Source organism: Amblyomma mixtum, chromosome 6 (assembly GCF_055824585.1).
Source record: "Amblyomma mixtum isolate Tamu chromosome 6, ASM5582458v1, whole genome shotgun sequence".
NCBI lineage: Eukaryota > Metazoa > Arthropoda > Arachnida > Ixodida > Ixodidae > Amblyomma > Amblyomma mixtum.
Window position 1 is genome coordinate 118,036,492 of NC_143017.1, and position 14,379 is coordinate 118,050,870.

General features: G+C 50.3%; 1 protein-coding gene across 5 annotated transcripts in view; it reads left to right on the top strand.

Moving 5' to 3' along the window:
* Positions 1-14,379, top strand: part of Dgk (diacyl glycerol kinase 1) — a 453,430-nt gene that overhangs the window by 193,115 nt on the left and 245,936 nt on the right. For all 5 annotated transcript variants that reach the window (XM_089548936.1, XM_089548938.1, XM_089548940.1 and 2 more), the window contains exon 3: positions 1,954-1,989. The gene's annotated coding sequence lies outside the window, so the exon portion shown is untranslated. The remainder of the gene's footprint in view (positions 1-1,953; positions 1,990-14,379) is intronic.

Here is a 14,379-nt window from a genome sequence, read left to right on the forward strand (position 1 = left end):
GAACGTATCGCAGGCAATTTGCAAATGGTATGGTGCAGTACGCCTCCCTCGCTCTTTCGTTTCATTCTCTTTCTCTTTTTTTTTTTTTTTGTCAGTACGTTCAGATCATCGGGCTTGTATATATCTTATATGTGTCTCGTGCTGTCTTATCTAATGGTCTCCAGATTCACAAAATATTTTATGCGGGAGCGCGATTTCCGGTCGGCGGCGGGTAAACTGAGCTTAGAGCCGCCAAGCTGGGTGGGTATTTGCGGTATTTCACTTGTTTCTGGAACGTGCTAGTCCTCTCTTGGAAGCAAACAGTGTTCGTGAGTCAGGAGTCGGATGAGGACTTAGGCAGAAAGAACATTCATCGTTACCCGTGGTTAGAGTAAGTTTATCCCTCTAGGTTTTGCGACTGTACAATATATTTTAACATTGTAGGCGACGGAATAGAGCCTTTCCTTCCCTGCGTGCATACGGCATAATGTCCGCTGAAAAAATAGGAAGCGTGTGCTCTGCACCAAGACCTACTGAACTACAGACCTGCATAGTAGCGGAGTCCTATGGAACAGCGTGCGCTAACTTTCGTTTGCTTTCTGACCGTTGAGGGCGCTCGGTTGCCCTGTTCGTCTGCTGTAATCATAATCGTCTGCAATTTAGTGCGTGCTATTCAATACATTTATTTTGTCGTTGTCTGCTGCTGTCTTAAGATCAGAAATGAAAATAACTTTATTAACGACTTTTTCCGCTTTGAAGAGTATAAAAAGCGTCTTCCTTTTTAGCCGCTTTCTTTTCGTCGGCACCACCGTGCCTAGTATATGTAAATGGATGATAATGATTACGTAGATAAATGATAAAACTGTCCTGTTTGAAAAAAAAAAAACGATTAAGGAGTCCATTTTTTTAGCAGGTATATATTAGCGCCACACTGCCCATAATGTTTCTATACTAGCGGAAAAAGGCATGAACTAAAACACACGCGCTGCAGGAATGCCAACTGTGCAGGTCTGTACTTCAGTAGGTCTTGCTCTGCGCCAATGAGACCATGCAGCAGCGCCGTGGGAAGGGCAGCTTGAGCAGTACCCCTGAGTGGCCTGCGACTTGGCAATCGTGCGATAATACATCATGGCGGTTTTACGGGCACCAATCAGTCATGAATAGCTTTGGCACGTGGAAAGTCACCAGCATCCGGTTCCTGATAGGCTGATGTCAGCTTTGGCGCCTGCAACACTGTGAGGTATATTACTGAAACGGCGAATGCTGATTAACACAACTAAATGAAGTAGATCACAGTGTCGAGGCGGGGCAAGGAGTAGTTATTAATACGGAACTAGAAAGCGGCTGCAGACAGTTTATTGGCGTATTGGCGTGCGCGCCGATAATATTCGGTTGCGCGGTCGGTCGGGTGGTAAAGGTATACCACTGCGGTCGATTAATCACGCCCTTCTGGAGGCTTTAGATCAATTCCTGAGGTTTCGCGATCAGAGCTCGAACACAAAACCGTGGCAGGCGGTTGGGTGTTCATGTGTGTGCCTGTGTGTAGCTAGCAAATTAGGAAGTGAGTGATGTATGTAGCGACGACGTCGTAGCCGTGCGGGTGAAATTTTATCTGCTTTAAACGATTGTCTCACCTCGCTGAGGATAATCTAAGCATACAGGGTGTTTCATTTAACTCATTAGTTTTTTTTTTTTTGAGCAGGGGGGGGGGGGGGGGAGGGGGGAGGATACGATTATAACCACAGAGCATAATTCCTGAAGTGTGGTTGTCAGGCCAGGTGGATGTCTTGCTGAAGCAAAGTTGTTAATATTAACTGCTCAACCACTACCTACGTTCTGATTAACGTTAGCCCGTAATAAGTAAGTATCCCGTCCAGCCTAATCTGTATTGAATAAAATGAATCATCTTGCATATATGGGAATTCATAGAAAACCGAGTTGATTTTTAACATATGTGCCTTCTCTTCTTTCCAGTTAACCTCCTGCTCCTGCTGTGGGAACAACCTGACCGTAAGTGCATTTTGAATTGTGGCAAAAAAAAAAAAATGGACGAAAATAAAAAAAAAAGCTTTGCATCGTAGTGCGCGAAACCCAGCGATAGCTGTTCGACTGTCGAGCAGTATGGAGTATGTGTCGTGCGAGGCATAGTCGCCGTCAGGAGCAGCATCACTTCTCCTCCGCTACGGCTCGTCGTGCGTCACCATCTTGTGTAGCTTGCAACTGGTCTTTCCTCGCAGTCGCAGCGGCACGCCGTTGTGTATCTGCTCGGAAAGTTCGCCCTCTCGATGCTCGACGGAGCAGCAGCGTTGACCTGATCGCCTCCTTCCATGTTTACAGACGTTAGAAAAATAACGCGTGTTTTACATCACCGCGCTGTATACTCACCTGTGACGCTAGTGTCACGTGGCTAACACACGCGCGACACTAGCACTCCTGGTGACCGGTGAGCGCAACTTACTCCACCACTAGTGCTTGCCGCACCTTGCCTTTATTGCCTCCCCACTAGCCACGTTGCACACGCGCGACACTGGCGCAGCCCTGGTGGGCGCTGCGAGCAACTGCGCGCATCGGGTGTGCAGCTGTGTAGACATCAGACCATTCGATTTCAGTGGAAAGTAATACTAACAAATGTCGGTTCAGCAAATAAAAATAAAGGGGAACCAACAAGATTCTACCGTATTCTTACTAGACCCCCCCCCCCCCCCCCCTCAAAGAAAAGAAACTATCAATAAAACTGCTTGGAATCCTTTCGTCGCTCTACAGAAGAACCATCAGAATTGGCCCTTCGGCGCATCGGCCATCGTGATGAAGAATAAGTACGCCTTTGCACGAACAGCCTGGACTTAAAACGTGGTGTTTCACTCTTCATGGCGCAGAGAGCGACCCAACCCCCGCTGGACGGACAGCAAAGCCCGCGTGTTTTATCGCCAGGTCGTTGCTTTATTCGTTTTTATTTTTTCGCGCACGTTTATCTTCAGGTCAGAACTTCAGCAGTAGACAGAAGGAGAACAAAAAGAGAGATAAAACGTGCACTTCTCTTAGCGTTACTTATTCTTAGACTACTTCGTCCATATCAGGTTTGCAGTTCTACAACGATTTAAGCAGGCAGTGACCCCTGGAAATGATGATAACGACCGAACGCATTAAGAGTGCAGTTCTTCACCCGTGATGTTCGAAAAATTGCGTGCCCCTTCCTGGAAGGGCAGGTCAGCTCGCGAATTGTTCGCTCCTCCAAAAGTGAGAGGAAACAAAGTGCCCTTTTGCCCTTTTATCGTTCTTCGCTAGAGCCGTTCTCTCCGCTGTCCCTTCAGGAAATGCTTGTTTGTTTATTCTTTGATAAACATAGCGTCCACGCTCCCTGCCAAGGACACGCTTTTGCCGTTTACTGTCTCTCTGGAAGTGAAAGAAAAAAAACAGCAAAAGAAAACATGATGCGAGTGCTTCGATTAAAAAAAAATATTGAATGTAAGTACGGCTCTAGCGAAATATTCTCCTCAAGTCCTCCGAAGAGAAACTTCTTGTTATAGAGGCTGCGGCAGGGTAACCCTGCAGTATGTAATGGAAACAGCGTGTACCGGGGAAAAAAAAAAATGAAAGAGAAATCTCGGCACTATGCCGTTTTCAGGGAATGACCCAAATTCGATTAAGAGATAAGAATGAAAACCCTACGCTCAAGTTAAAAGGCGTTATTAAGGGAATCAGTTTAGCTGGGACTGCTCGGTATCCTCAAAAAAGAAAAAAAAAATCATACAACAGGAGCAGGGAGAGCAGCGGTAATTCAATATGCCAGTTTTGGCAGCAAATCATTGTTTGTTTTTTTAAATAAAAATCTTTAAGAGCGCGCGTCTCAGAGCAGTGGCGGCGATGTTTCGCTAACGACTGAGCACATTCTTTGTGTCGCCGTTTTTCTCTAGTCAGTCGGTCCCTGTACGGACGTTGTTGCGTTTTTGGGCCTTAGGTCCAAGCATAGAAAGTTTGGATGAACGGTTCTAGTTTTCGCGCCCATCGCCACTTGCTGTTTTGCTCTGGACATAAAAAATCACCCGGAAATTTTGAATATTCGGTAGACCTCATTGATTTCCTATCTCTGGTTGCACTAGTTGACGCGAGCGCAGAAAGCGTGTTGTAATTCTATCTTGCAGTGCTTAGAAAGACTACTCAACACCTTTGCGCATCGTCTCACAACGCTTTTAAGTTTTCTTTCAATCACAAGTGAAAATATATTCGTTGAGTTGCACGGTGGCTACTGGCAGCCAAAAGATGACATTAGTTGATATCCTGGGAAGCTAGGCATGACTTTCTGTGTGTTTTCGATGACGCCCAAAAGTGCTGAACCCTGTTATTATAGGAACCTTGTTGTGTTTACTTGGCAGACTTAGGTAGAAGGATAGAGGGGGAAAAGGAAGAAAGAAGGGAGGAGGAAGGAATGCAAGAAAGAAAGCAGAAGGAAAGGAAATTAAGAAAAAGTAAAGAAGAGAAACGCTTGACGGAGCGAGGGTGGAAGAAAGAGAGAGAGAGAGATGTCTAAATGCGTTTCTTTGTTGGCGACAGCACGACGGAAGGCCGAGGCAAGAAAATGAAACATATATTCCACTCACCTGGAACTCTAGGAAACAAAGCCAGCGGAGATATTGGGTCCGGCTACGGACGAGCACTTTAGCGCGCGCCAACCGTGTCCAGCTGCCGTCTCGCTTGTTCCCTTGTGCGTTGTGAGCGCGACGCAGTATATCGACTGCGAACCAATTGGAGCCGCACGTGGCGGCACTCAAAAGAGATGAGCCGTCGTCTCAGGCTCCTCGCAATTTCCGCGCTTTATGAGAGAACCGGTAACTGCGTTTCTCGTGAGCGATCGATGGCTGCCTTCCTGTCCGCATCCGGCCACGGCGTCGCGATTTGAAGCTTCTCGGGCCCGGGAGGAAAACGGAAGAAGGGGACGGGACAGTCCTGTGGGCCCTGCGGCCTTGGTTATAGGTTCGTTTGAGAAACTAAATTACGAAGGCAGAAGGAATGGTCACTGCAGAAATTATTGAAGATACAGGACGACAAATTGAAGTTGGCCTGTGTCGACTGATTACTGCCTTCTGACGACTAAAAGTCTACTTTGAGCGAAAACGGAGCTTTTGTCAGGCAAAAAGTGTTGAAAAATAAAACAAAGTTGCCAAGTGTTGCCGCTCTGTCGTGCAAAGCGCTGAGAGGAAAGGAATTTTAATGAGAGAAAGGTGGAGAGGTCGGCCGGTGGTAACATGGCCCTGGCCTGCTACTCCACACAGGAGAAAGGGAAGAGGAGGAAAAGGAAAGTGCGAATGAAGGCTGATGATGGAATAATACAATGAGTTTCACGGGTGATGTCTACACACACACACACACACACACACACACACACACACACACACACACACACACACACACACACACACACACACACACACACACACACACACACACACACACACACACACACACACACACACACACACACACACACACACACACACACACACACACACACACACGCACGCACACACACACACGCACACACACGCACGCACGCACGCGCACACACGCACACACACACACACACACACACACACACACACACACACACACACACACACACACACACACACACACACTGGCTGGCACTCGCATCGCGGTTAGTAGACGCACATAAAACTCATAAAACTGGTGACACAAACACCGACACATGTCATTAACCATGTAGGTTGTGCACAGGCAGTCACAGACGAGTATCCAGGCCTGTTTCACACAAAAAGTTGAGCAGGGCCTTTATCACACGCCACCAATCAGAACGTCTCGTCCTGGCGCCCAGAAAAGTTTCCTCAGAGAGAGGGCGAGAGTCCAGATGTTTCACGGTCGCCTCCAATGTTCTTCTTGCAGCAGTATAGTTCGGGCACTCGCAAAGAAGGTGTCCAATAGTCTCTGGAGTGTGGCACTGTGCGCAATTTGGGTTACTTTCGATGAATTCATCGAAAGGTACCGCCGTGATGACATGACAGACTTTGTGGCAACCAGCTAGGCTACCAGAAAGATCGCCGCGGGTGCATGGTCACGTGCCTGAAGCTGGCCACGTGATGACTTGTGATCTCACTTGATGGTCACGTGACCGGATGGTGACGGGTGGCTCTCTGAACCCGCCGGGGATTAAGTGCTCCGTATACCAGCTCTCGCCGCAAAACAGCTATTGTAACGCCACGGGTGGTTTGCACGAGCAAACAGCGATGGATCGAAGTACTTTTTATTTGCTTTCTCAGGCAGGCACTCACTGTCAACCACTTCCAGCCAGCCAGTCTGAGTTCGTAGTTCTCCCGAAGTCGCCATGAACTTTACTAGTCTGAATCGAGTGGTATGAAAACCGGGTTCATTTTCAGCTCCAGAGCTATGAAGAACAAATGTGTATTTTTTTTTCCCCGAAGGATTGTCAACAGAGCCACTGCAGTCGAAATTTACTGCGATGAAAAAATTCGGTGGAGTTTACCTCACTGTCCGTCTAATCATATTACTTTCAAGTATGCTTAAAGTTAGTAGTACATGTGGGTCTTCGTAAGCTCACTGATAAGACGGCGTAGTTATACCAAGAACTACTATGCCGAAGCATAGGACTTCACATACAGTAAATCAACGCAGAATTACGCCGTGTTTTTGGCCTTAACGGTGGACAATTCCACACGGCTCCTGTTCAAAGCTTGGAAAATGCAGCCCACTGTCTTGAATGCGCATTTATCGTAAAAAAAAAAAAAAATCCTCCCGCTTTTATGAAACGCGATTACCGCGGACAACTCAATGAGCTGGTCACTATTATGAAGAAATAAAAATATATCAGAGCGCCTCGCGCAAGTCAAGGCTATGTATACGGACAGTTTCAAGAATGACATTTTCTTCTTCGGGATTCAGGCGTATAAAAAATTTGAGCCCATCCCGCGCCTTCATCGCGTGAGTTATTATTGGTGGCTGCACAGCATGAATATAGGACGTAACCCACCGGTGACCCACAAAGCAGTGAACGAGTGAACGGCCCGAATGCGATGTAGCAAACAACAAGATGTGCTCTGCATGTTCACGCAGCACCCTTTCGTTGACAGATTCAAAATCATGATTACCTTCTTTCTATTCATTTTTTTTTGTTTACTAGGAGACAGCACTGGGGAATCGTCTCCGAGCATCCCTGTTCTTTTGAACTTTCATTGCGTGGCGGCTTGCTTCGGAAAATGAATACGTCGGTTCCCAGACTCGGCAATCCCACTGCGAATCCCGCTGCAGCGATTCCAATGTCGGACGCCTAAGGCGCGCTCCTTCCGCTGTACAAAGTGGACGACGGATATTTGTCCGAATACAGATCCTTGCTCCGGAAACCTCGCGCGACGAATGTTTGATACTTCGTCCGTTTTCTTCGCCTGTTCTTCGTTCGGGCCAACATTGGAACCGCTTTCGGACCTTTCTGCTCTTGAGCTGAGCGACGCTTGCGTTTCAAAGGCTCGGAAGACAGGAATCTCGTAAATATCGCGACTCTTCACTCGGACAAAGACGTATCGTCGGGTCTCGTCTCTCGAGTGTTGGGTGTTTCCACATGCTCCGCCCCTCCACTCCTTCTGTCCTTGCTGCATTTCGTTCCCTTATATTTCAACGCGTCGCTTTTTCTTCACTTGTTCCCACTGAGCCAACAACACTTGCCGTTCCCTGTTTTGCTTAAACCGTTCTTGTAGTTGCCGAAAGAAACTTTTCCTCCAGAATGTAGAGAACATTTAATTTCTTTTTTTATTATTCTCGAACAGAAGCGAGGCCGGTTTGAGTAGAAATGCCGCATCTGCGGACGCTTTGTGTAGCGGCGTTTCGCCATGGCCCCGCAACGCTGCTATTTATTTTACTCGACACATTCCGCTGCCTCTTCCGCTCTCTGTTCCGTCTGCTTTCGTGTGGCCCGCTTTCCGTTGGGGAGCAGAAGAAGGACGACGCCTTTGGTTCGCGTTCCCGCGTGTTTCTGCGCGAGCCCTTGTGTCGCTCAGCCCCATCTATTGTTCGCATTGGCGAACAATGGCCGGCAGTGGCACAAGCGACGAAGACGAAACGCTGCGCTGGTCGCCCGCGAGCGCGCGGGCGACCGCGCCGGCGTTTGCGTATGTGACGAGGGACACATTGTAACGCGGGGCGCGCTTCAAATTAAACCGACGGGAGAAAAGCTTTTTAATCAGTCTTCGCCCTTTTCGCGCGAAGCGACATGTTTCTTTCTTTCTTTCCTTCTTTCTTCCTTTCTTTCTTTCTTTCTTTCTTTCTTTCTTTCTTTCTTTCTTTCTTTCTTTCTTTCTTTCTTTCTTTCTTTCTTTCTTCTTTCTTTCTTTCTTTCTTTCTTTCTTTCTTTCTTTCTTTCTTTCTTTCTTTCTTTCTTTCTTTCTTTCTTTCTTTCTTTCTTTCTTTCTTTCTTTCTTTCTTTCTTTCTTTCCTTCTTTCTTCCTTCCTTTCTTTATTTGTTTATTTCTCTCCTTCTTTCCTTGCTTTCTTTTCTTTCGCTCCTCATTTCTTTCTTCTTTTCGCCCCTTCTTTCTTCTTTTCACCCCTTCTTTCCTTTCGCTCCTTCTTTCTTTTCTTTTTCCTTTCCTTTTTCCTTTCTTTGTCTGCTTCTTTCCTTTATTTTTCTTTCTTTCCTTCTTTCGTTCTTTTCTCTTTATTTTTTCTTTCTTTCCTTCCTCCTTTCTTCCTTTCTTTCCTTGTTCCTTCGTTTTTCTTTCTTTCTTCCTTTCTTTTGTAGTGAATTACAAGTAACGCGCCTGAACTATTATGAATGCGCCTCAGGTTGCCTCGATGGCAGACGAAGAAGTTGACGACGAAGTGTGCCGGCGCGCGCGGCTCCAGCTCTCTGGCTGTGTAGACTGACTGTGATTTTGCTGCCGTCCGCTCAGCTGTTTGGCGAACTGTATAGCTGAGGTCACTAGTACGCGAACCCCCTTTCATTTGGTGGAGGTTGCGGTCGTCTGACGCCCTGGACCTTCGCAGCCGTCTTCTCCCGCCGCTCACAATGCCTAAGGACTCCGTGCCCAGTCCTGCACCACCCACCCCGACCGTTCTGTGCGCTGGAGCGCTGCGGCAGCGTGATCCCGCTTTCTTCAGTGGCACCGGCGACGATGACGTCGAGGATTGGCTGGCATCGTACGAACGGGTGAGCACCCATAACAAGTGGGACGATGCACTCAAACTTAACAACGTCATCTTCTACCTTTCGGACGTTGCGAACCTATGGTTCAGAAACCACGAATCCGACATCCCCACGTGGTCAGCTTTCAAGTCCAATTTTTCTGATGTATTTGGCAGGCCTGCGGTGCGCAAGCTGCGCGCGGAACAACGCCTGCGGAGTCGGGCGCAGCTGCCTGGTGAAAATTTCACCAGCTACATAGAGGACGTTGTGAACCTGTGCACACGAGTTGATGCCTCTATGTCTGAGCGCGCCAAGATTGAGAACATTTTGAAAGGAATCGACGACGATGCGTTCCAGATGCTTCTGGCACGCAATCCCACCACAGTCGCCGAAGTCATTACTCATTGCCAGAACTTTGACGAACTTCGGAAGCGACGCATCCTCACCCGTTCTCCGCTCTCGCAGCAGGAATCGCTTGCTTCCCTCACATCTGAAACCGACCCGGCGCAACTGTCACCGCAGATAAAGCAGTTTGTTCGGGAGGAAGTCGCGCGTCAGCTCTCGTTGATGCCCTCCAGTCACGACGCTGCGACTCCTCTGGTGGCGCCATTGCAGGAGGTCATCCGCCATGAAGTTGCCGAGGCTATTCCTACTGCACATCCAGTCCCTTCGGTTGCTCCCTTAACCTACGCCGAGGCTCAGTATCCCCAACCATCTCCTATACCCGCCCGGATGACCTACGCAGAAGCGGCGGCGCGCTCCGTGCCCCTGACTGTTCCACCTCGTCCGCCCGTCCTGCGCCCCGCCCCGTCTCTACGACCAGCCCCGGTTTCTTCGCCGTCTCCGCAGCGGCTTTACAACCCTTGGCGCACATCGGATAACCGACCCATCTGTTACTCCTGTGGGTACGCGGGACATGTCGCCCGCCACTGTCGCCGTCGCATGGTGGCATCGCCGACCATCTCAACCCCTGTGCATCCATCCCAGATGTTTTATTCGGCTTCTCCATCCTCGCCGCTAGACGCGTACGCCCCCGACCGTCGTGCTTACGAGACCCGACGTTCTCCATCACCGCGCCGTCGCTCACTGTCACCAATGCGCCGTCGCCCTCCCTCCGCTGAAGAGGGAAACTAAGATCCGCAGTTCCGGAGGCAAGAACTGCGCGCTGTTCGAAAAGCTCAAGGCCTCCGTTTTCCCCACGCAACGTTCTTCAGGTCATCGTCGACGGACTGCCGGTACATGCGCTTATCGACACGGGTGCCTCAGTATCAGTGATTCACGAAAAACTCTGCCGCCGCTTGCGCAAAGTCACGACGCCATTTACGGGTCTCTCGCTCCGCACCGCTAGTGAACAGTGCATTGCCCCTCTCGCCTCGTGCACAGCGCGAGTCATCATTGAAGATATATTGTATTCAGTCGAATTGTTGGTGCTGTCCTCATGCTCACATGACATAATTCTCGGGTGGGACTTTCTGTCACACAACAACGCCGTCATCGATTGCGCCCGCGCTGAAGTTGAATTTTCCCCTTTGTTTGACGAGCTTACTACTGAAACCTCTGCCCCCTTGCCACTCAAGGTCACTATCGCTGAAGATGTTGAAGTAGCGCCGGGAGCATCTGCCCTTGTTTCCCTGTCGTGCCGTGCCGCGTCGGATGACACCGTTTTATTTACGCCGTCTGCTTCCTTTGTACGCCGGAAGAACCTGCCGCTACCTTCTGCTGTCCTCGATGTTCGGCGGGGTGTCACGAAGATGCTGCTCTACAATCCATCCTCGTGTGCCCTTACCCTGCTACCTGGTGAGTCCCCTGGCTGCATTCAACCTGTCTGCCTTCTCTCTGCCCTTAATGTCCACGAGGCAGCCAGCGGTCCCTCTCTAAACGCCATGCATTCCGAGCTCGCTACTGAACCTGAGCCTGACGAACTTTTCCGCGCCGCCATCGACGATACTCTTCCGTCCACCTACCGTCAGCAGCTTTCAGCCCTTCTCCACACTTTCCGCTTCGCTTTCGATGCAGCCCATCAGCCTTTAGGCCGTACATCAACCGTGGCTCATCGCATTGAGACCGGCTCCCACCCGCCTTTTCGGCAGCGCCCCTATCGCGTGTCTGCGGCTGAGCGTCAAGTGATAAGTGAGCACGTTGAAGACATGCTGCACCGTGGCGTCATCCGTCCCTCTCACAGCCCTTGGTCTTCTCCGGTGGTGCTGGTCAAGAAGAAAGACGGTTCTATCAGATTTTATGTCGATTACCGGCGACTGAACAAAATTACCCACAAAGACAATTATCCGCTTCCCCGCATCGATGACGCTCTTGACTGTCTCCAAGGCGCCGAATACTTCTCCTCTCTTGACTTGCGTTCGGGCTACTGGCAGGTCCCGATGGCTGCCGCTGACCGTGAGAAGACCGCATTCGTTACCCCCGACGGCCTTTACGAGTTCACCGTTATGCCATTCGGCCTGTGCAACGCGCCAGCTACATTCGAAAGAATGATGGATAACGTCTTACGGAAGCTGAAGTGGCATACGTGCCTCTGTTACTTGGACGATATCGTTGTCTTTTCGGTAGATTTTTCCACTCACCTCACGCGCCTGCAGCAGGTTCTGACTTGCCTCACCGACGCCGGCCTACAGCTTAATCTGAAGAAGTGCCACTTCGGCGCCCGGCAGCTAACCATCTTGGGTCCCATTGTATCTAAGGAAGGCGTTCTCCCCGACCCGGCCAAACTTCGCGCTGTTGCGGAGTTTCCCAAGCCGACAACAATGAAGCAGCTTCGGAGCTTTATCGGTCTGTGCTCCTATTTTCGGCGCTTCGTCCGCAATTTTGCGTCGATCATTGCGCCACTCACGCAACTGCTTGGAACAGACAACCACCTGTCCGCTTGGTCCCCCGAATGCGAAGACGCGTTCACCACACTGCGCCGTCTTCTTACCTCGCCGCCCATACTTCGCCACTACGATCCGAGAGCCCCTACCGAGGTGCATACTGACGCAAGTGGCGTCGGCCTCGGAGCTGTCCTGACTCAGCGGAAAGATGGTTATGAGGAATACGTCGTGGCGTATGCGAGTCGGGTGCTCAGCAAGGCTGAATGCAACTATTCCGTTACGGAGAAGGAATGTTTAGCGATCGTCTGGGCACTCATGAAATTTCGACCCTATCTGTACGGCCGCCAGTTTGATGTCGTCACGGACCATCACGCGCTTTGCTGGTTGTCGTCTCTTAAAGACCCGGCCGGCCGCCTCGCCAGGTGGGCTCTCCGCCTTCAGGAGTTCGACATCCGCGTTGTATATCGCTCTGGCCGTAGGCACATGGACGCCGACGCTCTATCTCGATCTCCTCTGCCCACCGCCGCTGCATGCTCATCCGTGCCTGAACCCGTCCTCTCGCCTCTTACCGCCTCTGATATGCTTGCGGAACAGCGCAAAGACCCGTGGCTTGCGTCGATCATCGACGTCGTGACCAACGCTCACACTGCTGTGCCTTCGCGCACTCTACGCCGCCAGGCACCACATTTTGCGTTCCGTGATGGCCTGCTCTACCGCCGTAACTACACGCAAGATGGTCGACGGTGGCTCCTCGCGATACCTCGCCATTTACGTTCTGAGATCTGTGCCTCGTTTCACGCTGACCCACAATGTGCCCACGCCGGTGTGTTGAAGACGTTTCAAAGAATATCTCAGCGTTATTATTGGCGGGGCATGTACGGGTACATTCGCCAATACGTCCGCTCCTGCATCGCCTGTCAGCGACGCAAGTCTCCCGCGCCACGTACGAGCGGCCCCTTGCAGCCATTGCCGTGCCCGGCTCGCCCATTCGATCGTGTTGGCGTCGACCTCTACGGCCCGCTGCCCTACACCTTATCTGGGAACCGCTGGATAATTGTCGGCGTCGACCACCTAACCCGATATGCAGAGACCGCCGCACTACCCGCTGCCACTGCTCGTGACGTTGCCCACTTCCTGCTGCACAATTTTGTTCTCCGCCATGGTGCGCCGCGCGAGTTGCTCAGTGATCGAGGCCGTGTCTTTCTTTCGGACGTGGTGGAAGCCCTCCTCAGAGAGTGTCGCATCATTCATCGGACCACCACTGCCTACCACCCTCAAACTAACGGGCTGACTGAGCGCTTTAATCGCACTCTCGGTGATATGCTCACCATGTACGTCTCGTCAGATCAGTCTAACTGGGACTCTGTGCTGCCTTTTGTGACGTACGCATACAATACCGCCACCCAGTCAACCACCGGATTTTCCCCTTTCTACCTGTTGTATGGCCGTGAGCCGTCCTCCACAATGGACACGGTTTTGCCGTACACTCCGGACGCCTCCGAATGCACGCCCCTTTCCGAACTCGCCAAGCACGCCGAGGAATGTCGCCAACTGGCCCGTTCTTTCACCTCGGACTCCCAAGGTCGCCGAAAGCATGAACACGATGCCCATCAAACCGCGCACGCTTTCTCTCCAGGTTCATTAGTTTGGCTTTGGGTCCCCTCCACTACACCAGGACAGTCTTCGAAATTTCGCAGAGAACATCATGGGCCTTACCGCGTCGTCGAATCAACATCCCCTGTTAATTATATTGTAGAGCCGCTTACACCCTCTTCGGACTTGCGTCGTCGCGGCCGTGAGCTTGTCCATGTCAGTCGCCTCAAGACTTATTACGACCCGCTCCTCTTGCCAGCACCATAGGTCGCCAGGATGGCTCCTCTTCCATCCCGGGGCCATTGTAGTGAATTACAAGTAACGCGCCTGAACTATTATGAATGCGCCTCAGGTTGCCTCGATGGCAGACGAAGAAGTTGACGACGAAGTGTGCCGGCGCGCGCGGCTCCAGCTCTCTGGCTGTGTAGACTGACTGTGATTTTGCTGCCGTCCGCTCAGCTGTTTGGCGAACTGTATAGCTGAGGTCACTAGTACGCGAACCCCCTTTCACTTTATTTGTTTAGTTCTCTCCTTCTTTCCTTGCTTTCTTTTCTTTCGCTCCTCATTTCTTTCTTCTTTTCGCCCCTTCTTTCCTTTCGCTCCTTCTTTCTTTTTTTTCCTTTCCTTTTTCCTTTCTTTGTCTACTTCTTTCCTTCTTTATTTTTCTTTCTTTCCTTCTTTCGTTCTTTTCTCTTTATTTTCTCTTTCTTTCCTTCCTCCTTTCTTTCTTTCTTTCTTTCTTTCTTCCTTTCTCTCTTTCTTTCTTTCTTCCTTTCTTTCTTTCTTTCCTTCTTTATTTCTTTCTTTCTTTCTTCCTTTCTTTCTTTCTTTAAATTGTGA